Raw genomic sequence first — 27,690 nt, forward strand, 5'->3', positions numbered from 1 at the left:
ACCAAATATGTGTCTCGGAGAACAGAACAAAATCTTTTGCTCTGTTATACATTTAAATAAAAATACAGTTTTTAAACAAGCTCATAAATAAATACAGAGAACAGATGGGTGGTTCCTGGGGGAGTGAGGGCGGGGGACAAAATGGGTGAAGGAGGTCAAAAGGTACAAACTTCCAGTTATAAAATTAATAAGTCATGGGTATATAATGTACAGTGTGGTAACTATAGTTAATGATACTATATTGCATATTTGAAAGTTGCTAAGAGAGTAGATCTTAAAAGTTTTCATCACAAGAAAAAAATGTTGTAACTATGTACGGTGATGGATTTAACTGGACTTATCATGGTGATCATTTTGCAATATATACAAGTATCAAATCATTATGTTGTATACCTGAAACCAATAAAATGTTACATTCAGTTATACCTCAGTTTAAAAAAAAGAATACAGTTTTTAACTCATGATGTTATCTTTTAACAGATCATTAGATCAAGACTGAAAGCAGTACAAAAATAAGTAGAATTTGGTACCTTTCTCCTAATTTTTAACCATTCTTAATCACATTTTAATCTAATCCTGATTTTTCTATCCAATTATATTTATTTCACTCACCCTAAATTCCTGTCCCTTGGGTCATGTAAATGGCTCTAACAGGAGTACTTTGGGACTTAAGCATGGCTTGAAATCAAAGCCTTTGTTTTTTTCATCTGGGTCTATATGTTCTCTTCATCATTATAGTTGTCGTCATCATCATAATATGAACAATTTATCCTATTTGGCTGGTACCAACACTTGGAGAGATGGCCTCCCTCTGTCTCCCGTTTCTAGCTTTTCCTGGCTCCTTTTCCATAGGCAGAGGCAAGGGGAGAAAGAGAGAGACTCATATATCTTACACTCCCTGCAAGATTGTCTCTTCCTGGCCACAACAAAAAAGACTTTCTCTTTCTCTGCCTCTCTCTCTCCCCACTCCTTTTCATAAAGATCCCCTAGGTTCTTTTATCTACTGTCTAGTACCACCTTCATATAGTTGATACCACCTACCTCTGATATTAAGCTACTGTCTTGTAATGGAAACTACATTCCATCGCCAAGGATAAATCCAAGCTTATCAGAATATACTTTTTAAAGCATGTTTCATAGTAAACAGCACACAATTGCAGATAGCGGCACAGAGCCACTGGGACTCCAGAACAGGTGTCTGATGCCGGAATGCAGGAGAGCAGTGCCCTTCACTGCTGCTCCCATTTCACCCAGCCTGATGTTGAACTCCCCCCTTCCTTCTTGCTGGAGATTTTCTATAAACCAGATGTCAACAAATATATTGGATTCTTTATACTTTAATCTGTTTAACATTTCGAAAGTGTTGAAAGAGTTGGGCACATTATTCATTTCAACTATAGCTACTTTCTGATTACCTGGGGAAGGGATTAGCAGGATACCTGTTTGAAGCAAGGTATCCCAGAAGCCACCTCACTGGGTTTAAAATCTAACTGGTACACAGCCTTCAGTGGGAAGACTGATGGAGGGCGTTCAGTAAAAATTAAGGGCCTAGGAAACACACAGGCCCCCAGGCCAGAACAAAGCAACTGAATGATGGTTCCACCTGGGAGTCGAGGTGGGAGTTTTTCCTTGCCATGCTCCTGGGGACAAAAGTGAAGTCAAAACTTCCTCGCAGCGGTGACGAATTCCTCATCAGAGGGCCTCCCGCTTTTGCCAAGCTGATTTCGTGAGTGGTAAATGAAGTGGTCCTCAAAGAGAGAGCTCATAGAGGAGGAAACAGGAAAAGCACAACCGAATCCCCAAACATGCCCCGCATAGTGAAACAGGAGGAACTTTCAGAAGTGATGAGAGAGACCAGCCTAACCCCAGCTCTGTCTCAGACACGTTTTCTTTCTTCCTGACTCATCAGGTTTCTTTAGGAAAGCCTGGTGAGAAGGGATTAGGAAGCAGGCGAGGGAGCCAACCTTTTCTGGCAACACAGGGCTTTGTGATTTCAGATTCTGCAAGTCTTCAAGAACAGACTCGGTGTGCTAGCATTCTAGGCTGGAGGCCAGCAACAGTTCAGCTACAATGAAGCACATGAGATGGCTGGTGCTGTCAGCCAGAGACCCAAGGACTTTCCTGGGGCTGCACCTCTCTGGAAGTTTGAAGCTATCGGGACAGGTTTGCCTTCTTGAAAGGTGCAAATGTCACCAGCCAGGAGTGGCAACCTTCTTGAAATGCGCAAACGTCACCAGCCAGGAGTGGCAGATGCCGAGAGGCATCTGAAAACAGATCTCCATCTGGTAATGGGTTAGGCTTCCTGGGACGCAGATTAGAATAGTTTGAAATAAAGCGACGGAAGCACCGGTTTGGCTTTTCACATATTGTTATGGTCTGTGGGTCATTTCCTGCCTTTGGAATTTATTTCCTTTCCAGGTTCAGCAGAACCCAATGAATACAAGAAAGAGATTGGGAGTTTTCTTTGCCTCAGGCCCAGCAGAGGGGTAGCTCTGTATCTGTGAACTTGTACCTCTGAGGTGGGTGCCTCTTCCCATCTGCTCTCACTGAGCCCGGTAGGAGGGAAGCTTTAGGAATGGAACAATAAATGGGGAAGGGAGCCATCTCCAGTTAAGTCAGATGAATCCTCTTGTTCCTAGAAAACAAAAAGGGAAAGAATCGATTGGGAGGGTGCAAAGGATGCTTTATGTGGGGGAGCTCTTTACTATCAGTATCCCGTTCAGGGAGGGACACAGCCCCTCTCGGAAAGAGGCCGACACCAGCTCCATGTAGTTAGGTACTGAGGACAGGTTGCTTCACAACCATGACCTGTTTTGTTTTATTTTACTAACCTTCGTTTCCCACTTTGTCCCCCCAGAGATTTAACGTAGCAACAACTGTCTTCCTGGCAGCATTTTAATGCTCATTCTGGGCACTTTGAAGCTGATGTGAATCCTTACTGCAAAATTTCTCCACAGCTCCCAGTATGCCCTGAACAGCCGCTGTAGTTCTGCAGTGCAGGGACGCCCCAGAGGTCGGGGTGAACCGCGTAACCCAGAGGCCTGTGAGAGCTGGTCAAAACTTAATGCAGAGGCTGCTGCTACTGCCGTCTCTCTTAAGTCTGAAAAGGTTTGTCTCTCTGGAGAGTGATCCACAGTCACAAGTTCCTTCTGAAAAGCCAGCTCATGCAGGCCTTGCTGTCAGGAGGAAGCTCGTGGAGCCTGTTCACATGTCCGCAGCCCACCTCTCTCTAGACTGAGATCAGAGTTCACAGCTTTAGAGGAAGGGCTAATTTTTGCCCCAGTCCTCAGCCTAAGCACTGCTAAATTGGCAGCAAGTGCTCTGTCAATGCAAAGGAAGGGGCAGCTGGTGACCAACATTTATCCTGGTGGCCCCCTCCCCCATTCCCAGAAACAAGAACCAGAACACTCTCCCCTCCCCCACTGCCTTGACAGGAAGCCAGGTTATCACGGTGGCTCAGGAGAGAATCAAAGTGACCTTTCTGAATCACACCTTTCTGTGATCGGGTGTCCACAGAAATGGTCTGTGACCTTCACAGTGATGTTTCCAACACTGAGGAAGTTCCAGGGGAAGTAAGTAAGTGGCTAGGGACAGAGTTGGCTCTATAAATAAGCAGCGTCAGAAACACCTGTACGGTATGATTTGCAAAGCAATGAGAAGTCTGCTGAAGAGCCCCATTCTTCCTCTACAAAAGAGCACTCTGGAGGATTAAGGCATTGTGTTTCCACGTAAAAGTGTAACCTGGGACTGGTTAACTTTCTACGCCTTTGCTTTTAAACTTTAGAGAGTCTTGGTTGCACAGGTCTGGCAGGAGGCCAGGGATCTGCATTTTTTATCAAGCCCACCTGCTGATGCTGGTACAGGTGGTCTGTGGCCCATACTTTGTAAAACTGTGCTGAGAGAATTCTGAATGATTGTCATATTAACATGGACTAACTGGTGATACCTGGATTCCAGGCCAGGCTTTGGCGCTCTGTGTAGGCAAGATAGTTTAATTCTCGGAGACTGAAGGCCTCAGGACCAGACGGTGACCGCTATAAATTTAGTTGGAGGTTGGTTTCTAAATTATGGCTCAAAAGCCTGCAAAGTATGAGGATTGGTCCACAGGGTCAAAGAGGGCAGGACTTCTGCAGCATGTCCTGAACACTCACTGAAGTTCTGTGGTGCACAAAACCCCAGAGGCCCGAGAGGACCCTCTGACCTCAGGGCTGCAGTCCTGATATCCTACATCTTGGGGTACAAGAACTGAAGGAATAGATATATCTCCTTTCCTTGCCCTCAGCCATTTCCAAATGGGAAAAAGGAAAAGGGAGAAAATAGATTTATTCAGTGCTTTATATGCCTTTATATCTTTTAAAGTCTCAAGTAGCCCTAGTATCATTAGTCCCATTTTGAAGATGAGAAAATTGAGGATTAAAGATGTTGCACAACATTGTACTTCAGCTATACTTCAATAAAAAATATATTTAAAAGTAAGATATTGGATAACTTTCGAAAATTCCCAAGGTCACATGACTATTGAATGCTTGAGCTGAAATTTGAACTCCTGTCTATCAAAGTCCAAGTTCCATTTTCTTTTCACAAAACCATTCATAACTAAAAGTTATGCTGTGACTGTTCTGAGGGCCTAGATGTTTTGAGACCCTCAAAATACCCTCGCCCCTCCCTGACCTTCATCCATACCGGTTACCCACTCTATTTCAGAATCTCACCTCATCTTTGATCTTTATTCCGTCCCTGGTCTGCAACCAATCTCTCAGTCCTGCTCATTTCTTATTACCATAAATTCTTTAGCCCCAGGGGTGAAATATCATCACCTCTCCTGGGCCCAGGAGGACTTTTCTGATCCATAATTACTCCAGCCAATGACTTTAAGACCAGTGGGTCCTAGAGAACCCAGGATATCGCCAGAGGTTTCCACGGATTGAGAATCCTCAAATGCTTGAGAGGCATCAGTGTATTTACTGATCTGAGACCCCTCCCCTCAGTCCCAATCCCTGTATTCCCTATGCCCCACCCCCAGATCACTTCTCAAATCAGGGCAGAGATGCAGGAAACCTGGATCAGCTGTTGCCCTTCTATTAGGAGGAAATGCCGCCTCAAACCTCAACTTCCTAGTAACAGTGATTATTCTGGAATGCTGGGCACCCCCTAGTGGGAGTAACAGAGAGAAAAGACAGACTTTTGATGCTGTTCTCAATAACCCATCCACCCCCAGCTTCCTGCCCCTCAGCTGTCTTTGCCTTTGCGCCCATCTCACTGTTCTTGAAATGATTCATTCTTCCCATGATGACTGGGCCTTTTGCCCCATAAAACCCTCCCTGTCTTTACAGACATAATGAACTAAAATTAAGCAGAAGGCAACTCAGGCAGAACAGCAGGAAAAACTTCTTATAGTGAGAGCTCTTAAAACTCTAAAATTCCTTATAAGGCAAACTACGACCTAACTGCACTGGGAAAACAATAGAGAATATCTCGGAAAGATAATTTTGGAAGTGGGGAGGATGAGGGAAAGACTGCTTTCCTGATTTCGAAATATATGTTAGTACACACATTTGACCCCCTCAGCCTGAACTGAAGACTTACATTAATGCCCTGTACTATGTTTAATGCCCTGTGTTATGTCTTACCTCTTCTAAGGCCAAGGGAACACTCAACATTTACCCATTTTGGAATAAACTGATAAAACCCTGTCCTAGCAGAGGGGCAGCCCATCTGTGGACTGGGCGCTATAGACCGCTGTGGGACATTCTGAACATTTGTCACTATCACTCACTCTTTAAAGACCCTGGCCATAGCCCCCCTCCGCCCCATGACAGGGGATGAGCCCTATTACATTATAATCAATAAACCATTTTCTGAGTACCTACAATACACAAGGCTCAGGTAGACCCGATCTTATGCATTTTAAAGATCTGCCCACATCTAGTTTAGTCCTTTGTCCAAAAAAGGGCTTTAACAAAAAAGAGAGAGAGAGAGGGCTTCCCTGGTGGCGCAGTGGTTGAGAGTCTGCCTGCCGATGCAGGGGACACGGGTTCGTGCCCCGGTCCGGGAAGATCCCACATGCCGCGGAGCGGCTGGGCCCGTGAGCCATGGTCGCTGAGCCTGCGCATCTGGAGCCTGTGCTCCGCAGCGGGAGAGGCCACAACAGTGAGAGGCCCACGTACCGCGAAAAAAAAAAAAGAGAGAGAGAGCTAAAGTTTTCAAGTGCATGCATTAAGAATTCTTCTGGGCATATTCACAGTCCACATTTTAGTTAAATACCTCATCATTTGCTCACTGGGCAGGGGTCAGCCAATCTCATCCTGCAGCCCAATGCCTGTCCCTAGGGGATGTTATAATTGCATAGCATCTCACCTCTATGCTTTTGGTTGTTATGGTCTTACTTGTTCCTGGATTTGAGTCATCAACTCATTAGTGCCCATTCAAGTTAACCTTTCCTGATAAGTTCCCTGAAACCTTGCTCATAATGCTAGCAATTCCAGTGCAGAATTATCTCTGCTCTGGCTTCTGCCTCATCTTGAACCAAGTCGATTGGACAGTCTAATCTCCCAACGGCTTACGATGTTGATCTCTTTCAGCTTTTCTTTCAGAGCCATTTGATGATGTTCATCTCTCTGACAACCAAGAACTTTGGAAAAATCTCTCCCCTCGGGCATTTCCATTTTTGTGTCCTTGCAAACTCAGCAGAGGCCTTTCACGAGGAACCTCCGTGGGGGGTTAGAGGACACACTGGACCCCAGTTCACGGGACCTCTGGGAGGCAGAGAAAGGTCAAGGATGCTCCATGGTCAGCCTCTCGGGCCTAAGAGCAGAAGCTGGGACTCCTTCCTGCATAACTTGGGCTTCAGTTAAAGGCATTTTTTAGTCTGGAGACCTTTGACCTCCACTCTGAATGGAACACTCAAAGGATGAAGTAAGGTTCTCTGTTGGCAGGAAAGACACACTGATCTCTGGCCCTGGTGTGTCCACCAACCTGGAAAGACACCCAAACTGTGGTGAGTTAGCTGAGCCACCTAGAGTGCTACTTACTGTCAGAGTCAACCATTCCCCTTCATGTAAGCTGGCCTTGACTTTGGAAGAAAGGGTAGTGATGTGTTTATGTGCTCAGAGGAGAAAACACTATGGAGAGAGAATGAGAATTAAAAGGGATAAACCCAACTAGAGGCTGCTTTGGGTGACTGGCAAAGAAATCATAGAGAAGCTCTGACAGAGATATAGGAACTTCCACTACTTCTGTCTCTATTTTAGAAGAAATAAAAATTAAATCATAAATCTAAAGATGAAGGTGCATTCATCTGGGGAGAGGAACAAACAAGCTGTTACATTTCAAATAGATATTAGGGCTGCAAAAAATGAATACTTTTAACCTGCTAGTAGAAGGGCTTCTTTCCTGAAATTTATCATCGATTAGACACCAACACCAAAGAGAAGGTTACAAAAAATTCTCTTTCATGCAGGTTAAGAAGCATTAATTTGGGCTGTCTGTAGTTAGCTGGATTCCTAGTACTGGATGCTTTCCAAGAAGAAGAGAAAGGTAGGCAACCAGAGCAGTTATGCGAAATTCAGGTGTGCACTTTGTGTGTAAAGGTAAGGAGAGTGTGCTTCAGCTGGCCCAGAGCTGCACCAAACAGAAAGCAATGGTTATGGAGTTTGGGGGGTGCCCAGCGGTGATGGGGTCCCTGGATCAGGCCTTGAGAGACCCAACATTGAGCCCCCATGGCAGTGCTTGTGGGCAGGGGGAGAGGTCTAAGCTGCCTGCCAGTACCTACAGCAAGTTTGATAGATATACATTATCTGCTAATATCCCCAAGGGAAGGGAGTTACGTGCCAGCTGTAAACCTCCCAGGAAAGACAGGTGTGCAGCGCTTAGATGGCATTCAAGGAAACCAGGTGAGGGCTTGAACTCCGGCCAGAGAAGCAGGGTGTGTGACACCTGAGGGAGCTGAGTGGGAGTCATTAGGACTACACTCAGGCAGGGAAGAATGGGGTGTGGTGTGCCCATGAAAGGTGGGTGTGAGCATTCCAGAGCCTCGATAATGTTTATGAAAGAAGCTTTGGTAAATATAGACTGTAAGTCATTCTGACTGTCCTCAAACGTTTTCTCCAGCTGAGCTTCTGGTTCTTTTAAAGCTACAACATAAGGACGTTCTCAATAAAGTTGAAGTTAAGAAACAGCCTCAGGGACTTCCCTGGCGGTCCAGTGGTTAAGACTCCGCTTCCACTGCAGGGGGTGAGGGTTCAATCTCTGGTCAGGCTGCATGGCCAAAAAAAATTAAAAACAAAATGAAAAAAATAGCCACAGATTGGACGAGATGATAGCTATGTTTTGGAATCATAGTAGCTGAAGTTAAAGCAAGCGCTCCAGGTCTTCATCAACTTGACTTTCTTCCCCTCACTTCTAGGAAGGCTGTAAACCACTCTACTTTGTCCTTTTGACCCTTTATTTCCTGGGGTGCGCTGGAGCCAGTGTGTGCCACCTCCCAACCCCGTGTTCAGTTAACCTCATGGCAGCTCACAATCAGCCATGGTGGGAGTATTTATACTATGGAAATTGGCCAACACTACAAATCAGACCTTTATGTTTGTTTCTGGAGAGCCAGTACACCATGTACTGTTGCTAAAAGTCCTTACATGGGAGAAGGGACAGTAAACTGAGGGGGAAGGATGTCCAGGGGTGGGGGGAGGGATGGTGAAGCCCAGAGTGTCCAGAGGGAAGCGGTAGATTGCCAGGATTGGGTCTGCCTGCCTCACAAATACCGCCCCCTGCAACACAAGCCTTGCATCCAATATTTCACCTGCTGTGTGTCTACGACACATGGAGATATTGCTTTCTGTTCACTGGGGCGGAGCAGGGTGAACTTGTTTTGAGGTTTCTGGTGCAGGTATAATAACGTAGGTACAGAATGTTTTTTTCTATTATGGATTTTAAAGTGTTTTCACGGAGATTCAATCCCACTTTTCCTCTTCCAACCTGCCCTGCCTCCTGGCTTCCCCGCCACCCCCTTCCAACAATACGTGCTCTCTCTCCTTCCCCTATATGTGCTTCCCACTGACCTTTGGATGCAACATCTTATCTATTATAAAAATATCCCTGAGCCAGATAATTATTACTCCCTCTAGAAGAGAGTTTTTTATTGTACATGTAAATCACCTGGAGAATCTTGTTAAAAAGCAGATTCGGGGCTTCCCTGGTGGTGCAGTGGTTGAGAGTCCGCCTGCCGATGCAGGGGACACGGGTTCGTGCCCCAGTCCGGGAAGATCCCACGTGCCACGGAGCGGCTGGGCCCGTGAGCCATGGCCACTGAGCCTGCGCGTCCGGAGCCTGTGCTCCGCAACTGGAGAGGCCACAACAGTGAGAGGCCCGTGTACCGCAAAAAAAAAAAAAAAAAAAGCAGATTTGCATTCAGTAGGTCCAGCTTGGCCCTGAGATTCCTCATTTCTAACAAGCTCCCAGGTGATACTGACGCTGCTGGTCAGCAAATCTTTCTCTCAGTAGCAGAGCTGTCAGCTGGACATGTTAATCAACGTGTCTCCAACAGTTGTCTCGCCCTTCTACTGTTTCTACTTTAAGAAGTTCCACCTCCATTTCTGAAAGAGGCAGCGCCTCCCAGGCTATTGGACCAGGAGGAGGATCATAACCCAGCAACCAAATCTATATGCCAGGCGGGTTGGATTCTCATTCAAGAATCTGAGCTAGAATGCTGTCCTAGCCTGGGTTCCCCCACAAAGCAAAGCCTGAGACAGAAGTTGGCACATAGCAATTTATGTGAGAATCCCATAGAATAAGAGGGCAGGATATGGGGAGCAAAAGAAGGAAGGAATAAAAAGCAGTACTAGGATGTATTTGTTCTTGAACTGATCCTGGCAAGGCGCAACAGGCACTCGGTCCCATGGGACGTGCCAGTGGGCCTTCTGCTATGCATCTCATTACTATCTCAAGCATTTATATGGCCTTTCCTTTATGAAATTACTGATTAAATGCTTGGTAACCCTTTACTTTCCAGTTTTCAAATAATTACTTGGCTCCCTAGAATGGTTAGTCACCAATAAATTCTATTTTATATGATTATGAACTCATGGATTGAAATATATTTAATGCACTTCAACCCACTGCAGTTATTATTCTAATGGGTGCTCAAATTATCCCATCTTTGGTCAGTGGAAGCTTATTCCTGTTGGTTCCTGAGTTTTTTGATACAACCCCAGAAGTCTTTTATGGCTTCCTTCTCTTCTGGTATGATAAGATATCCAATAGAACCTTGTGTGATGATGGTAATGCTCTGTATCTGAACTCTATGATGCTTTAGCCACTAGCCACATGTAGCTATTAACTACTTGAAATGTAGTTAATGCAACTGAGGAACTGAATTTTCAACTTCATTTAACCATTGATTGATTTTATTTTAAATAGCCGCATGTGGCCAATTGCCACCATATTGGCCAACACTATTCTATTTTGTAACAAATGAAGAAACTTAGGTACAGAGAAGCAGTGGGATTTGTCTGTGATGTAATTCAATCCCTATCATTAGAATAGTGCAGGGAATGACTGCCTCTAAATAATCTGGGAAACGTTTAAAACACTGATTTCTGAGCCTCACCCTCAGATATTCTGATTCATTATGTATGAGGTGGTGCTCAAGAATCCGTTGTTTTAAAAGTTGTTATTTTAATATTACCATGCGGGGACTTTCCTGGTGGCGCAGTGGTTAAGAATCCGCCTGCCAATGCAGGGGACACGGGTTCGAGCCCTGGAAGATCCCACAAGCCACGGAGCAACTGAGCCTGTGTGCCACAACTACTGAGCCTATGTGCCACAACTACTGAAGCCCTCATGCCTAGAGCCCGTGCTCTGCAACAAGAGAAGCCACGGCAATGAGAAGCCCGCACACCACAACGGAGACCCAACACAGCCAAAAATAAATAAATAATAAATAAATAATTAAAATGTTACCATGTGATTCTGATGAGCAGCTAGGTTCCAGAATGATTATATTAGATTACTGGAATGTAGTATTTATGTTACAGCTATGGTTCATTGAAGATCATTCCAGTGAATCAACTGTACATCTTTAACTCCTTGTGGTAAGTTTCTGAAGTCAGAGGATCCATAACATTCTGCTAGTTATGGGATTAAGAGCTACAGGTGCTTACAGAGGCTTTCCTCTCTCTGGCTTCAGTACAGGTCTCTGGCCTTAGTCTGTTTTCCCTGCTATAACAAACATACCATGGACTGAGTAGCTTATAAACAGTAGAAATTTATTTCTCACAATTCTGGAGGCTGAGAAGTCCAAGATCAAGGCACCGGCTGATTCAGTGTCTGGTGAGAGTCTGCTTCTTATACACCATCTTTTCACTGAGGCCTCTTTTATAAGGGCACTAATCTCATTCGTGAGGGTTCTGCCCTCATGACCTAATCACCTCTCAAAGACCCCCACCTTCTAATACCATCACCTTGTGGGGTAAGAGTTCAACATATGAACTGGGGGAACAGAAACATTCAGATCATAGCATGGCCCACATTCATCCATAATTTTAAAAGACACAAAGCCAAGCCAAGGGTGGACAGCCTTCACCCTCAGACCAGCCTTCCTAACCCACTGCACCTTCTGTGTATGTCGAGAATTGTGAAAGATCTAAGATTTTACCCTGTTTACGCAATAACCAGTTAGCTGCCACAGATTCATGGATGCTGGTAGAAGACCCGAGACTCCTGGGCCAAAGACAAAGGACTTCATTACATTCTACACACAGAGCAACATGAGATTCATGTTCATGTCATTTCCCCTTGCCCTCCTCCAATTCCAAGGGGGTGACAGGGTAGCCCATGTGGATACCACACACACAGTGGGTTTCCAACACAGCTGAAGAACCCCAGTCTTTTATAATGGGCTGCCCAACTTTGAACTTGCCCAACTTTGCCCCAGAGGGAGACACTGTCTTTATTATAAAGTACAGAAAACAAAGCTTCCTTCTGCTCCAGAGGGAAGATATCTTTATCTGCCAAGGCTGTTCAATATAAAAATACCCCTGAAAAGACAGTCTCAACAAAAGGCTGCCAATGCCTTTGCTTGAAGACATGCAGAAACATGAAAGACCCATGGAGAATCGTCTCCCCACAGTGTACACCCCAGGGCTCTATTCTTGGTCCATCTTCAGCACAGTGAACCTGAACCAAGACTAAAGTACCTAGACAGAGACCCTCTATGTTCTCCCAGCTAGGATGATTTTGCATATGGCTCTGTCCCCTAGCAGGAGGTCGTAATGCATAGAAGAGCAGCCTCTAAAGTCACACCATCTGGGTTCGCATCTCAGCTATGCCACTTATTAGCTGTATGTCATTGAGAACTTTATTTAACCTCTCCATGCCTCAATCTCCTCATCTATAAAATGGGAATATAATAACACCTACCTTGAGGTTATTATAACAATTACATGAGATTACCAAATTATTATAAAGATTACATGACATTGTAAAGATTACATGTAAAGTATTTAATACAAGTTTCAGAGCAAGTCCTCTGTAAATATTAGCCATTGCTACTATCACTCTTTTATTATTCATGCATTCTCATGACTTTTCCTACCATGGTAGACCTACTTGCTCATACAGAGCTCCAACACTCACTGGCTTTTTTGGGTTTAGCTAAAATGTCCAATTCTGACCTGTGTCCTCCCACTGCAACCTGAGAGCCAGTGTGACACCCTGTTGGGTTTGCTCTTTTCTAGCATGGGCACACTATGGCCTAATTAGCCAAATACAACCTGCCACCTGTTTTTTTTAATAGTATTTTTGGAACCCAGTCACATCTGGTCATTTACATATTGTCTATGGCTGCTTTAGAGCAACAACAGAGTTGAATAGTAAAGACTAAAATATTTACTATTTGGTCCTTTAAAGAAAAAGTTTGCCAATCCTTGCCCTCTTCTATTCACAGCCTGTAAACCAACCCCACGTAACAATCTTGGGGTTATTGATCACCAAGGGGACCAGGTAAGGGTGGAGAAGAATCACTACCAGCTCTCTTCATTTGAAAAACAACTCCAAAGTACTGTTAGTAGAGAAGGCATCAATTTAACCTTTTAAGAGCAGTGTTTTATATTATCTTTCTCTGAATTGGACTATTTACATACTTCATCATTTGGCTAATATCCATCCAGCAAGCAAAACGTTAATAAACTTTCTTTGTGTAAAGTTATTGGCTTAAAAACAGAAGACTATTTCTAAAGGAAACTTCCTTTGATTAAAGGATTTTATCAAAGAGGACTCTAAAAATAAATTAGCCTTTCAAATAAGAGTAAATATAGAAAGAATTTATCACTTTCATTTTCTCCACAAATACCTTTGACATGTTAATAACCGCCTAATGAAGACAGACATTAGATGAATATTTATGATGGCCATGGTTGATGAATATGATCCATGAACTATGCTTTGAATACTGGATTTCAGAACAAAGTCATAAGATACAGTTAGTCATCATAATTGAATATGCATTGAATGACCACTTTATATTAGGCCCTCAACCCACATAGAACTTTCAACTTCCTTTGTGCAATGCTTTTTCAGGGCAGAGAGACAGAAAGTTACTTGAGAAGTCCAACTCTGACCAAATAACAACATAGATGCTTTTATCATGTTCAGAGGGCAGGCTTCAACAGCCTTCTGAAAGCAGCCCCAAACCCAAAAGTGCAAAAAGCATGAGTGGGGAGGGAGCGTTTGGTAATTAGTGTTTTTTTGTAATGAAAACACTATAATATTTTAGAAATTTTAGAGAAAAACTCCCTTTCTCCCTGTACCCTAGTACATTTGCTTTTTTGTGTGTACATTTTTGTGTACTCCCATTTAGACTTCATCCAAATGCATCCACATGTTCACATACTCTGAGAGTTTATCCCGATAAAAACAATTTTTAAAATGTGTACAGAGGTTTATCCACAACATGTTCATCACAGAGGAATCAATAGCATCATGTATTAGAGCTGCAAGTGGCTCTCAAAACTTGCTATACATTGGCACCACTTGGGAAGTTTGTTTTTTTTTAAATACTAACATTCTGGGCCCCCCTGCCAAACATCCTGATTTAATTAGGCTGAGGTGGGATCAAGGGTTGGGTATTATTTTAAAGCTCCCCCAGGTAATTCTATAATGCACCCAGGCTGAGAGCCATTGACTGAGCCCAGTACCTTAATTTTACAGGTCAAATACTGAGTTCTGGGGGTGTACTTCAAACATGCTGCCTTTCCCCCGGCCTGGATCCCTGGAAACTACAGCAAATAAACAGCCTCTATGAAAAGGAATATACTCAAAGCGTTCCTTGGGTGGGCAGGTTGGATGTACTCCAGGGTTCTGTGAATAAGGATTTAGCCCTTGCAAAGCATAGAACAAAACTTTCTTGAAATATTCAAGATCTATAAATAGAGGGTCTGGTATCATCCCTTAATTAGAGCTGCACCTTTGACCTAGTTAGAATATATTGTCCAAATGTTTGGGATTGTGTTCTCTCAGCCATCCACTCCTCAGCTGAACATTCAACAGAATGATGACCAATATTTAGAATTCTCCTGAGAGCGTAGGCTCCAAAACTGAAGCTTCCGCTCTTCTCTTTTCCATGTGGTTGAAATTTAAAGTGCTTCTGTGTCGTCTCTCCCTTTGGGAATATCCTCTGGAACTGGAGATTAATCATTATGCAAATATTAAATACTTTGAAAGTTCAAGAAAGGAAGGGAATTTGTTTAAGCAATCCTGTTATTGTAGTTTAAATGAGAGATAAACAAACAGCAGTTGTGATTTGACCTGCATTCAAATTCTGTACAGTTTATGTGATTTCAAATTATATTTAATTCTTCTTTGAGATTTATATGTACCCTTGCCAAAACTTCTGGATTCCCATAAATCTCCAGATACATTGTCCCTCACCCAGCCTGTTTGCACTTCCTCCCAGACCTAAAGGCTGTTCTGGGAAAAGACAGATTAAAACATTTCTCTCTTGGAATGTTAGTTTGACTGAGATGTTATTTAGATTTTTAAAATAGCCTAAATGCCTGGGATGATCTGAAAGGAAATGCTGCCGAGTGTAATGTTGCCTAATAAATAGGGCAAGTCATGCTCACTCAGGCACAGCCCAGAGGGAAAAACAGTCTTCACTCTTATCCTGAAGGTCAAAACTCCTTGGGTTCGCTTGTCATATTTTCTCCGTGTCCTCACGGGTTTCTAAACAACAGACTGCTAGTTAATAATTCTTTATATTAAACTTCCCCTGTTCAAATCACTGGGTGGTTTCTCTCTCTTGATCTGACCCATACTGATACCAGGCCCTTGCTAGACACTGAGTTCCCCAAGAGCAAATGAAGTGCTGCAGGGCTGGGACTGGGGTGAGGTAAGCAAGGCACATAGGTTCATGGCCTTGCAGGGTTGTTCAAGTGCAGGGTGGGCACCTGAGGGTGGGCACCTCCTATAATGCTGGGCCCTAGGTCACTTGTTTGCCTCTCCCTAGTCCAGGCCCTGCTTTTTTTCCTTTCCTTTCCTTTTCTATTCTTTTTTTTTTTTTTCCAGAGCTTAGTCTAACATATTCCAGAGGATTCTAGTTAGTACTTGTTATCGACTGAATGTTTGTGTGTCCCCTCCCCAGTACACATATTGAAGCCCTAACCTCCAATGTGATGGTATTTGGAGATGGAGTCTTTGGGAAGTAATTAGGTTTAGATGAGGTCATGAGAGTGGGGCCCTCATTTGGGGATTAATGACCTTATAAGAAGAGGAAGACAGAGAGAGAGCTCTCTCTCCACATGCATTCGCCAAGGAAAGGCCATGTGAGCACAGAGAGAGGCCAGGAAGTGGGTCCTCACCAGGAACTGAATCTATTAGCAACTTGATCTTAGACTTCCCAGTCTCCAAGACTATGAGAAATAAACGTCTATTGTTTCAGCCATCCAGTGATGGTATTTTGCTATGGCAGCCTGAGCTAAGACAGTGCTCAATTAGCATTTAGTGAAAGGCTGAATTACTTTTCCCTTTCAGAATCATTTCTCTAATTCAGCTTAAGAAAACAGTTGAATCTAGAAGCAGTACAGGGTGATGTTCAAAACTTAGACTCCGAAGTCTTGTAGACCCAGGGTAAAACCTACCACAGCCCTGATCCAGTTATTTTCTGTGCCTCAGTTTCTTTAGCTGTAAAGTAGACATAATAATACCTACCTGATGGAGTTGTGGAAAGGATTAAATAAGATTATGCATGTAAAAGACTTAGCTCAATGCCCTCAAATATCAGCTTGCAGTGTTGATAGTAAGCTAAAGTTACTCCCCATCAAATTAACCAAAACTCCCCCTACTCTGAGTCACAAAATGATGAAATTAAAAACCAAAATTCAGTATGTCAGTAAGTAGTCTTTCAGAGAGGGTCTAAAATCACAAAAGTTGAACATTGCCTCTCTGTGCTCCAAGAGCCAAACAAAAGCCAAAGTAAACAAAGTTTAGGAAGGAACGTAAAAAACAGAGCAATGGCATCTGTCGCTTTTCCCATAAGAGGAGAGACTGGTTTAGAGTAAATATTCAGTCAGTTCTTTTTTTTTGTTTCCCTTTCAAAAAGTTGAAACTTTATTCAAATTCAATTCAATGAGGATATTTAGTGCTTCTTCCATGTTCCAGGAATTATGCTAGTTAGTAAAGATTCAAAAATAAGATATCCTTGCTCTCCAGCAGCTGAAGGTCTTGAGGTACAGAGATAAGTGTGTAAACAAAGCAAAGGTTATTTTGAGTGACGGTTACTCTGAGGTGAAGGTCACGGGTTCTGCAGGAGAGAAAGAGGGACCTGGCAAGGTCAGAAAATCGCTCCCAGAGAAGAAAAAGGTAGTATTTGTATTGCTATTGCCCTGCAGAAGTGGAAAGGGAAAAATGGAAGGCATGACTCGCATTTTTCAAGTGACTAGAGGAAGATGGTGTTTTGTCTGCGATGTGACCGACAAGGCTGTAATTTCCAAAATATACATACAGCTCAATAACAAGAAAAAACAAACAACTCAATCAAAAACATGGGCAGAAGACCTAAACAGGCATTTCTCCAAAGAAGACATACAGATGGCCTATAGGCACGTGAAAAGAAGCTCAGCTTCACTAATTATTGGAGAAATGCAAACCAAAACTACCATGAGGTATCACCTCACACCGGTCAGAATGGCCATCATTAAAAAGTCTACAGGGCTTCCCTGGTGGCGCAGTGGTTGAGAGTCCGCCTGCCGATGCCGGGGACACGGGTTCGTGCCCCGGTCTGGGAAGATCCCACATGCCGTGGAGCGGCTGGACCCGTGAGCCATGGCTGCTGAGCCTGCAGAGCCTGTGCTCCGCAACGGGAGAGGCCACAACAGTGAGAAGCCTGCGTACCGCAAAAAAAAAAAAAAGTCTACAAATAATAAATGCTGGAAAGGGTATGGAGAAAAGGGAACCCTCCTACACTGTTGGTGGGAATGTAAATTGGTGCAGCCGCTATGGAAAACAGTATGGATGTTCCTTAAAAAACTAAAAAATAGAGTTACCATATGATCCAGCAATCCCACTTCTGGGCATATCCAGAGAAAGCTCTAATTTGAAAAGATACATGCACCTCAATGTTCATACCAGCAGTAGTAACACTAGCCAAGACAGAGAAGCAACCTAAGTGTCCATCAACGGATGAATGGATAAACAAGATGTGGTATACACATACATAAATATATATATATATGTATATATACACAATGGAATATTACTCAGCCATAAAAAAGAATGAAATAATGCCATTTGCCTCAACATGGATGGATCTAGAGATTATCATACTAAGTGAAGTAGGTCAGGAAGAGAAAAACAAATATCATATGATATCACTTATATGTGGAATCTTAAAAAATGATACAAATGAACTTATTTATAAAACAGAAACAGACTCACAGACATAGAAAACAAGCTTATGGTTACCAAAGCAGAAAGGGGGTGGGGGAGGGATAAATTAGGAGTTTGGGATTAGCAAATACAAACTACTATACAAAACAGACAAACAACAAAGTCCTACTGTATAGTACAGGGAAATATATTCAATATTCTGTAATAAAACATAGTGGAAAAGATATGAAAAAGAATATATATACATACATAACCAAATCACTTTGCTGTATACCAGAAACTAACACAACATTGTAAATCAACTTTACTTCAATTAAAAAGCAATTATCTGAAACCTGTTGTTAGAGTATTTGTTCATTCTGAACTAATGATATTGACAATGATAGCTGCCACTTATTAAGTACTTACAATATACTAGGCATTTTGTATGCCTTAATTCATTTCAATCCTTTCCCAAACCCTGGAAGGTCAGAATTATTATTACCATTTTACAGCTACAGGAACTGAGGCTCTGTGAGATTAGGTAACTCTCAGCCAGAGTAATAGAGCAAAGACCACCACCTTCCCCAGCTCTGCTCTTGGCCTCCTGCTGTTGCCTTTGTCCAATTTCTAATAATCTCTGCTTGTATACAAAATCACACAGGGCCCATAGAGCATTTCTAAACCTAAGCAAACATGGCCTAAATGTCTTCATGAAACACTGGCTATTACATAGGCCAGATTCAACCAGCTTTTATTTACAACTGAAAATTATATTTTAACAGAAAAATAGATGTGCTACCCAAACCCAATCAACTTATTATATCACATCTCTAAAACAGGTCTACCAGGTTATTAATTGCAGCCACAAAGAACAACACAAGAAAATGTTCTTGGATTTATACCATCCTCAGCCCAATAAGTAAGGCTTCCAGCACATAGCCTAACACACTGTTCTGTCTCCTTCCCTTCCTCTGGTACAAGTTGTAGAAATGAAACGGTGAGCTGTGCAGGCAGATCAGGAGAGAACAGCTGGAAAGCAAGGCATCCAAAAACAACAGGATAGAGAATTACAGGCTTATCACCCACAGGCGTGGCTCACAGTCCTCTCCAAACCACCTCTTGAGAGACACAATTGCCAGTTATGGTTTCACCCAGGAACTGGCCTTGGCCCAGAGCCTTTCATTCACTTGGCCAGGGACACTACACACCTAAGAGGTCATTCCCAGCCAATAGATATGCTCTCCATGGTCCGTTTAATCAAGTCCTGTATTGATGTTGGAGATAAGCTCATTAAAAGTAACCAAAGGACAGAATTGGGAACCATGGAAGTAGGATAGGAAGAGTAAGCTACATAAAATGGAAGCCCTTGGAACAATTATATGAAGAGCCCCAGGGAATGATTTTGAGGTGGAGGTTAGAGGGAAACAGGACATGTATATTGTGACATGTCTACTTAGATTCTGGCACTCCAGAAAGAGAATTTATGACATTTGAACACACATTTCCTAGTTTGGGAAGGAATAATAGTGAGATGAGATTACTATATGCTGAGCACTTTGCCCAGTACATAGGAAGCACTCAATAAAAAAGAGGTGCCACCACTATTATCATTAAAAATTTGCTCCTGGGCTTCCCTGGTGGCGCAGTGGTTGAGAGTCCGCCTGCCGATGCAGGGGACACGGGCTCGTGCCCCGGTCCGGGAAGATCCCACATGCCGCGGAGTGGCTGGGCCCGTGGGCCATGGCCGCTGAGCCTGCGCGTCCGGAGCCTGAGCTCCGCAACGGGAGAGGCCACAACAGTGAGAGGCCCGCGTACCGCAAAAAAAAAAAAAATTTGTTCCTTATCATTAAGACCAGTTAAGGATGTTATACAAGATATAGTGCATCTGTGTATATAAGGGGCTGCCAAGGTGGGTATTGTGGTAGGCTTAAAATGGCCCTCCTGAAAGTACCAGGTCCTAATCCCTGGAAACTATAAATGTTACATTATTTGAAAAAATCAGTCTTTGCAGATGAGATTAAGTTAAAGATCTTGAGATGGAAGAGTTTATTTTGGATTACCTGTGTGGGCCCTAAATGCAATCACAAGTGTCCTTATAAGAGAGAGGAAGTTTACACACACACACACACACACACACACACACACACACACACACATGCTGGCAATGTGAAGATAGAGCAGAGAGAAATTTAAAGATGCTGGCCTTGAACTGGCCTTGAATATTGGAGTGATGAAGCCACAAACCAAGGAGTGCTAGCAGCCACAAGAAGCTGGAAAATGCAGGGAATAGGTTCTGTCCTGGAGCCTCTGGAGGGCACACAGTCCTGCCAATACTGTACTTGGCCCAGTGATACCGAGATTGGACTTCTGACCTCCAGAACTGTGAGATAATAAATTTTGATTGTTTTAAGCCACGAGGTTTGTGGTACAGCAGCCACAGAAAACTAATACAGGTATTAACTGGCTTTTCAACGTAGCAAAACTTATCAGTAAACTGTTGTCCAGCATGAGGCCTAGCTAATAGGTATTAATTGGATTATGCAGTTTCAAAGGTATAGACAGTGATGTGCTGATAAACCAGTATTCTGGAGAAAAAAACAAAACAAAACAAAACCCTGATTTTTAGCAGATGCCAACTCCTTTACTATAAATACTCCCACCATGGCCCAATTCCAAAGATTTAACATCTGGCTCACACAATTCTTTAGTACTGAACAATCAGCTCCCACAAACTGGTAGGAGCTGACTTCAGAACCTCCCTGTAGAGGTGCTCCAAACCACTAGCAAAATTGCTCTCAAACTGTACTGAGCATAATTTAATTTCTCCTTGATAATCCTGAAGGGTACTTCATGGTATTGTAGTTCCTGAGAGTCAACATGGGGAACATTAATTACCATCGCACTGTGTACGTGCAGAGTTGCTAATGAACAGATTTGTGGTGGATAGATTAAACATCGAAGGGCTGAGAAGGAAAAGGCAGAACAGAATGTCCCATCGGTTGTTAGCTGTATGGTTTTATTCCTTGGGGAGCTCTGGAAGGAATCCAGCAGAGGCTATCCCCTTCCTTAGGTAAATTTATTGTAGTGTAAATAGTAATAACTGTGACAGAAATCAAAATCATTTTCTTTCAATGGAATAAGGCTTTACAATTTTCAAAGTGAATTGGACTTTCACCTTGAGGAAAATAGAATAGAGGCTTTATCTCCAGAAACAAATGAAGTGTGTAAAATTCAGTCTCTCTCTTCAGCCTCATTCTACTGACTTCTCAGTAGCATTCCAGTTGTACATATCTGGGGCTTGGGAAATTTTCCTAGCTCTTGGGAAGGAAATTAACTAAAACATACAACATCTCTGGCAAGAGGCACAATTTCACACAAAAACTTTCTTGCAATAACTTCACATATTGCTTCCCCCGGTGGAATCACTGTCTCTAGGGAAAGCTTGGGTCTAAAACAACAACTCTGTTTTTAATGAAAGTGAGAGCTGAATGCTAAAACCAGAAGCCTTTATTTCTCAAGGAGAAGTCTCCATCTTAAAAATCACTTTTTACGGATGCCGACACAACAGAGATAAGTTCTTCCAGATTTTTTTCTTTATGTTTTCAGAGCATAAAAACATTTTAAAACTTCTTGAGTGAAAAAATAAGCAAATATGGTTACTACTTCTGCAACTCAACGGTGTTTCTTGTAGATGAAATATTCCAGAGTATTTGCTATTTATTGATACATGAAATTGGAGGTGGCGGGTGGTCACTGGAGAAAGATTGGTGGTTATGTGATTTATTCCTCAGTTAGGTTATGGGAATCAATGCTTTCAAATTTCAAAATTGCTTTATATGGCATATATGTATGCCATATATGATATATATTATATATGTAAATATATTAATATTTATTGTACATATTATATAAATAAATTATATATATTTATGGAAATAAAAGCAATATAGTTATTAGCCATCGTTGCTAGTAAAGGACAATAAAACCATTTCAATATTAAAGGATGAGGTTACCACTTGTGTTTCAATATGGATGTAGTGCATGCCCTTTATGTTCCCATGTGTACAAGGACCAGGATCTGAACCACAGGCTGTACTTCATGGTGTACCCTATTTATAAAAGATTTTCAGAATGCCTTTGTTGATCATCACAGTGATGAGATGGTATTAAGATGTTTGACAAACGCCTACTGCAGGCAACATGTTCATTCCTTATAGGAAGGGGAGGGTCAGAGCTAGGAGGGTGAAGGACCAGATTTATGAAGCTTCAGTCCCTTCACCAAAGAGTGACAGGGAGCCAGTTCAAGCTCTCTGACTGTCCCATAGGCATTGTGGTATAAAAGTAGATAATTTGCTGTGAGCTTAAAATACAAAACCAGTAACCACTCTTAACTTTGCTACTGGATTGACTTATTGTTTTGCTTGTGAAATTATGTATACCTTGCAGAAAATTTTAAGAAAATCTTTGCAGTGTACATCAATTGAGCCCCCAAAATGACTTCCCTCTATTATAACACAAATGTCTGTCTGTAACAATTTTAACTAGCACTTTCCCACATGTGAGTGTGTTCAAAAACCTCTAAAAAGGTTCTAATAATCAGATGTCAAATACAATGAGGTAGGAGGAGGAAGAAGGAGAGTATTGAGAAGTCACAATTCACAGATAATCCAGTAATGCAACCTCTTAAATTAAAATATATAATCTCAACAGCTACTCCAAGAATTCCAAAGCATGTTCTTGCTCTTGGATAAAATCAGTAACAAAAAATGAGATGGTCAAAAGATAACAGCAAAAAGCGATCAGGAGAAATCATGATTTTGTAATATCCCCAAGCCAAAGGAACAATCCCCACAGAGTGAGAGGAGCGGCTTCCCTGGTGGCGCAGTGGTTGAGAGTCCGCCTGCCGATGCAGGGGACACGGGTTCATGCCCCGGTCCGGGAAGATCCCACATGCCACGGAGCGGCTGGGCCCATGAGCCATGGCCGCTGAGCCTGCGCGTCCGGAGCCTGTGCTCCGCAACGGGAGAGACCACAACAGTGAGAGGCCCGCGTACAGCAAAAAAAAAAAAAAAAAGAGTGAGAGGAATGTGGGTTTGTGGATTAAGATATAGACCAAGGTTTGAATCCTGGGTGTCCATTTACAAGCTGTGGAATAACCTTGGGCAATTCATCTAATTCCTCTGAATCTTAATTTCCTCACTTTTTTTTTAACAAAAAAATTTTTTTAATTAATTAATTAATTTTTATTTTTGGCTACCTTGGGTCTTTGTTGCTGTGTGTGGGCTTTTCTCTAGTTGCAGCGAGCAGGGGCTACTCTTCGCTGTGGTTCGTGGGCTTCTCATTGGGTGGCTTCTCTTGTCGCAGAGCACAGGCTCTAGGCGCACGGGTGTCAGTAGTTGTGGCACGTGGGCTCAGTAGTTGTGGCTCAAGGGCTCTAGAGCGCAGGCTCAGTAGCTGTGGTGCACTGGCTTAGTTGCCCTGCAGCATGTGGGATCTTCCCGGACCAGGGCTCGAACCCGTGTCCCCTGCACTGGCAGGTGGATTCTTAACTACTGCACCACCAGGGAAGTCCCCCTCACTTCTTTTTTTTTTTTTTTAACATCTTTATTGGAGTATAATTGCTTTACAGTGGTGTGTTAGTTTCTGCTGTATAACAAAGTGAATCATCTATACATATACATATATCCCCATACCATCTCCTTTTTGCGTCTCCCTCCCACCCTCCCTGTCCCACCCCTCTAGGTGGTCACAAAGCACCAAGCTGATCTCCCTGTGCTATGCAGCTGCTTCCCACTAGCTATCTATTTATTCCCTCACTTCCTAAGTAAGATAATTACACCTACTTCATAAGGTTTTTGAGAAGATGCATAGTAGAAGCTCAGTAATTCTAACTATCACCCAACTGATAGGAAAGTCTGCTGTGTGGTTCTCTCTGAGGCTATGGGTGAGTGGATAAGGATGCCTCTAGCTGATGTGTGTCAGGGGATATAGCTGTTCTGAGAGGCAGGAAGGGTTGGGAGTGTGTGAAGGCTCCCCTGCTCCTATACTTCATTTGTATACTTTTGTCACCACCACAGGAGTCACCTGGCTGTGGTTAAGCCTTCACTGAGATGGTATGCATCATTCCAATTCCCATCTGAACGGAGGAAGGCCCAGAATTATTGACCTGCCTCTCAGCAAAGATTCACCAACTGGCCCCCTCCAGGAATTCATCTGAGGGGCGGGTGTCCCGCGGTGGCAAGAGGCCTTGCAGCTGACAGCATGCATTCTTTGCCCATTCTATGTGTCTTGTACTGAGAGGCAGAACAGCACAGTGATAAGGAGGACAGGTTTTGCTGTCAAACAGACCTATTTTCAAAGCCTACCTCTGCCATGTGCCACCTCTAAGCCACAATCTTCTAAACAGTAAATGATGATCATAATAGCATTTACCTCACAGGGTCATTAGGAAAATTAATGGCCAGCATATATTGAGTGCTGTCTCCATGCAAGTACTATTCTAAGGGCTTTGTTTAATTTAACTCATTTTTCACTTCAACTCTGTGAAGTATTTAGCATCCCCATTTTACAGATGGAGAAACTGAAACACAGTTTCCACTGCTTGCCCAAAGAACCAGAGCCATATTAGTTTGGCTCTGTGACCGTGTTGTTAACTACTCTGCAAGCTGGCCTAAGGAGAGTAAATGCAATACGCACATACAGCACTTAGCAGTGTCTGGCACTTAGAAACCAATCCACATGTGGTGGTAGTGCAGTAAATTTAGCTAACGTGCATCTGATACTTCTTCATGAATTCCTGTTGGGTTGCTACCTGAACCGCTGTTGGTATGTGTTCACAGCATTTGTAGTCTGGCTCATCAGTAGATAAAGCCATGATGCAGATTTTGGGGGGCCATGCTGGCTGCATTTTCCCAAGTCATTGGAACTGTCAGTGAACGGCTGGGCAGACGGATCAATGGGACCTGCAGTAACTGTTATTCATCCCCTGGGTAATTTGGCACTTGATCTCACCAAACCATTGAGAAATTGGTTTTATGGGCAACTAACTTCAGAAATGATGAATCTTGGCAAAAACTATATGGCCATCATTTAGGCTAATAAATTTTTCTATGTGATAATTCCCTATGTGAGTTACAAACTTAGTAACATAATTTGAAAGGAAATTATTTTGTGTTCATGGTTGTGGGAACAGGAGGAGAGTAAGAAGAGAGGGAAAGTTAGAGGTTAGCAGTATAATTCTGCAAATATCCCAAGTGGGGAAAAAAAACCAAATGACAGAAAAAGGAAGATGCAATTGCATTCTTATTGGATATATTTTTATCACCATTTACTCCATGTCTTGTAGCTTTTCTGAAAATCAAGACTATCAAAGGGATCATAAAATGATTCCACTCCGCATCAACTGTGTTTTGTAGAGGAAAGAACGAAGGTTCTCAAGCACTACCACCAGATGGGCTGGCATTTTAATACCAGCCTTCATACTTACCAGCTGCGCAAATCTGGCTGCATTACTTAACCAATGTGAGCAGAAATTCCCTGATAGCTAAAATTCAAATAGTATCCCTCATCCAACAAATTTGCGGCAAGGATTAAAGTGTGTTACAGTTTTGTCACATAGGAAATGCTCAGTAAATGGTAGTTAATGTTGTTATTACTATCTTAGATTGGTTTCTCTTTAAATAAATTTCTGTGACTTAAATGAGGAAGCTCATTCAAGGCATATATCCAGATATTTCTTAAAGGGATTTTTTTTTCATCCAAATTATATGCATCAATATTGTTTACTTGAGTGGAAGAAATTCTAGAGTGGAGAACTGACTTTCTAATGACTAGACAAAATTAGTCAGGTAAATTATCCAATCAGTACAGGAGAAAAAAAAACAGGGTTCAAAGGTTTCTTTCCCCCCTCTGCCTATGGGTTCAGTTTACTGCTGCAACCCTCTAATTTGCTTTAGCTGTGGAGACATGGCCATTCCATTGCCAGTTTTACCCAGAAACTGGAACTATATTTCAAAATAGGACAATTGGATTTAGAAAATTACTTTTATACGAATAGAATTCATTTATAACTAGTTATTCAAATATCCAGTGACGGCATAATAAAAATTTAGGGCCTTCATTTAATTAAATGCTCCGGTTTACTATTCCCTGAAAGTAGTTACACACATTTGGGAACAGCTCTCTTTCACGTATTTAAAATAGCATCTAACATTAAGACAGTAATTTATTAAGAAATAACCTGCTGGGCTTCCCCGATGGCGCAGTGGTTAAGAATCCACCTGCCAATGCTGGGGACATGAGTTCGAGCCCTGGTCCGGGAGGATCCCACATGCCGCGGAGCAACAAAGCCCGTGCGCCACAACTACTGAGCCTGCGCTCTAGAGCCCACGAGCCACAACTACTGAAGCCCGTGCGCCTAGAGCCCGTGCTCCACAACAAGAGAAGCCACCGCAATGAGAAGCCCGCGCACCGCAACGAAGAGTAGCCCCCGCTTGCCGCAACTAGAGAAAGCCCGCGTGCAGCAACAAAGACCCAACGCAGCCAAAAATTAAAAAAAAGTAACCTGCTGATCTGAAAGTGCTGATGTGATTTCAAAATGTATTTAGGATGAATCAAACTCAATGAGGCTTACAGGCATAGATTTGAGGAATAAGAAGCTTATAGGATTTTCATGGCTACCTCAAAATGGCAAATGAAGAAAAATTGCAGAAATCAGGACTACATGTTGTAATCTAAAAGGAACCTTCCTACAGACTGAAACAAATTTGGAAAACAAATGAATGGAAGGTTAAACAATGAAGTCTGAGTAATATTACTTGTTTCCCTGTGATTGAAGCCTAACAGGAACCGTGAGTCAGAATGTAAACACATGCTAGTTATAGTGGACCTCACTAGTTTATACTTTGGTAAACCACAGCTGCCTCAAACTTACCATTGAAAAGGTGTTTTGGGGAAATGAAACTAGCCAGCACTTTTTTTTCATGCATGTGATATATTATTCATAATAAGTACTTCTTATGATAGGAGCAAGCATACTTATAATATTCTAATGATTCTGCAAGATATATTTATAATATATGATCCCCTTCACCTGAAACTAATATAACATTGAGTCAACTATACTTCAATTTAAATATATATATAGAATTCTCTTATATTTCTCATACCTAATTCACAAAATATTCAAGAATTTCCCATTATGTGCTTAATTTTACAGTCTAAATTTTTAGATGCCTTCCTTTTTCTGAGCTGGCAGCTTTACTAATGCACTACTACAAACATACATTGCCAGTGTCTACAGCCAAATGCTAAGTGATTTCTCTGCTTTGTTAGTAATTTTTATCAGCTTTTATATGAAACTTCCTTTCTGTAGGTCTAACTGAAGACGAAAAGATAAAACCTCCTTTTCTATACTTTAAGCTAATTTTCACTAAAGTATCCTGTCATCAGAAACCAACTACTAAGTCTAAAAGACCTTCCATGATTTGGGCTTTTCATTCACTCCTCAGACTGTGTTAACTACCTCCTGTGCACCATGCCCTGGGGATAGAGTAAGACATGAACTCTGCTCTCAAACAACATTCAGCTTATTAACAGAGACATGTAAACAAACCATAGCAAACACAATGTGCAATATATCACATACTAGAGGTAGGTAGAATGGAGGCCCAAAGGAGGAAGTAGTCAATTTTCACAGAAAAAAAAAAGTAAAGAAAATTCTAGAAGGCTTCATGGAGGCATTGACACAAAAGGTAGTCTCTTAAATGTAGATGAAAATCTGTGGCTCTCAGTGGTTGTTCAATTTACTTGCATGTTCAATCTACTTTTTTT

At 42.4% G+C, this 27,690-nt stretch overlaps 1 long non-coding RNA gene across 1 annotated transcript in view; it reads right to left on the reverse strand.

The window, feature by feature from the left end:
* Positions 1-1,426: 1,426 nt before the first annotated feature.
* The window catches only part of LOC111174850 (uncharacterized), a 72,693-nt gene continuing 46,429 nt past the window's right edge, over positions 1,427-27,690 (reverse strand). Inside the window, exon 3 of the long non-coding RNA XR_002644577.3 lies at positions 1,427-2,635. This is a non-coding gene — a long non-coding RNA (uncharacterized LOC111174850). The remainder of the gene's footprint in view (positions 2,636-27,690) is intronic.

This window comes from Delphinapterus leucas, chromosome 13 (genome assembly GCF_059928025.1).
Source record: "Delphinapterus leucas isolate spDelLeu-1000000601 "Yukka" chromosome 13, BTC_Dleu_Yukka2, whole genome shotgun sequence".
NCBI classification, from domain to species: Eukaryota; Metazoa; Chordata; class Mammalia; order Artiodactyla; family Monodontidae; genus Delphinapterus; species Delphinapterus leucas.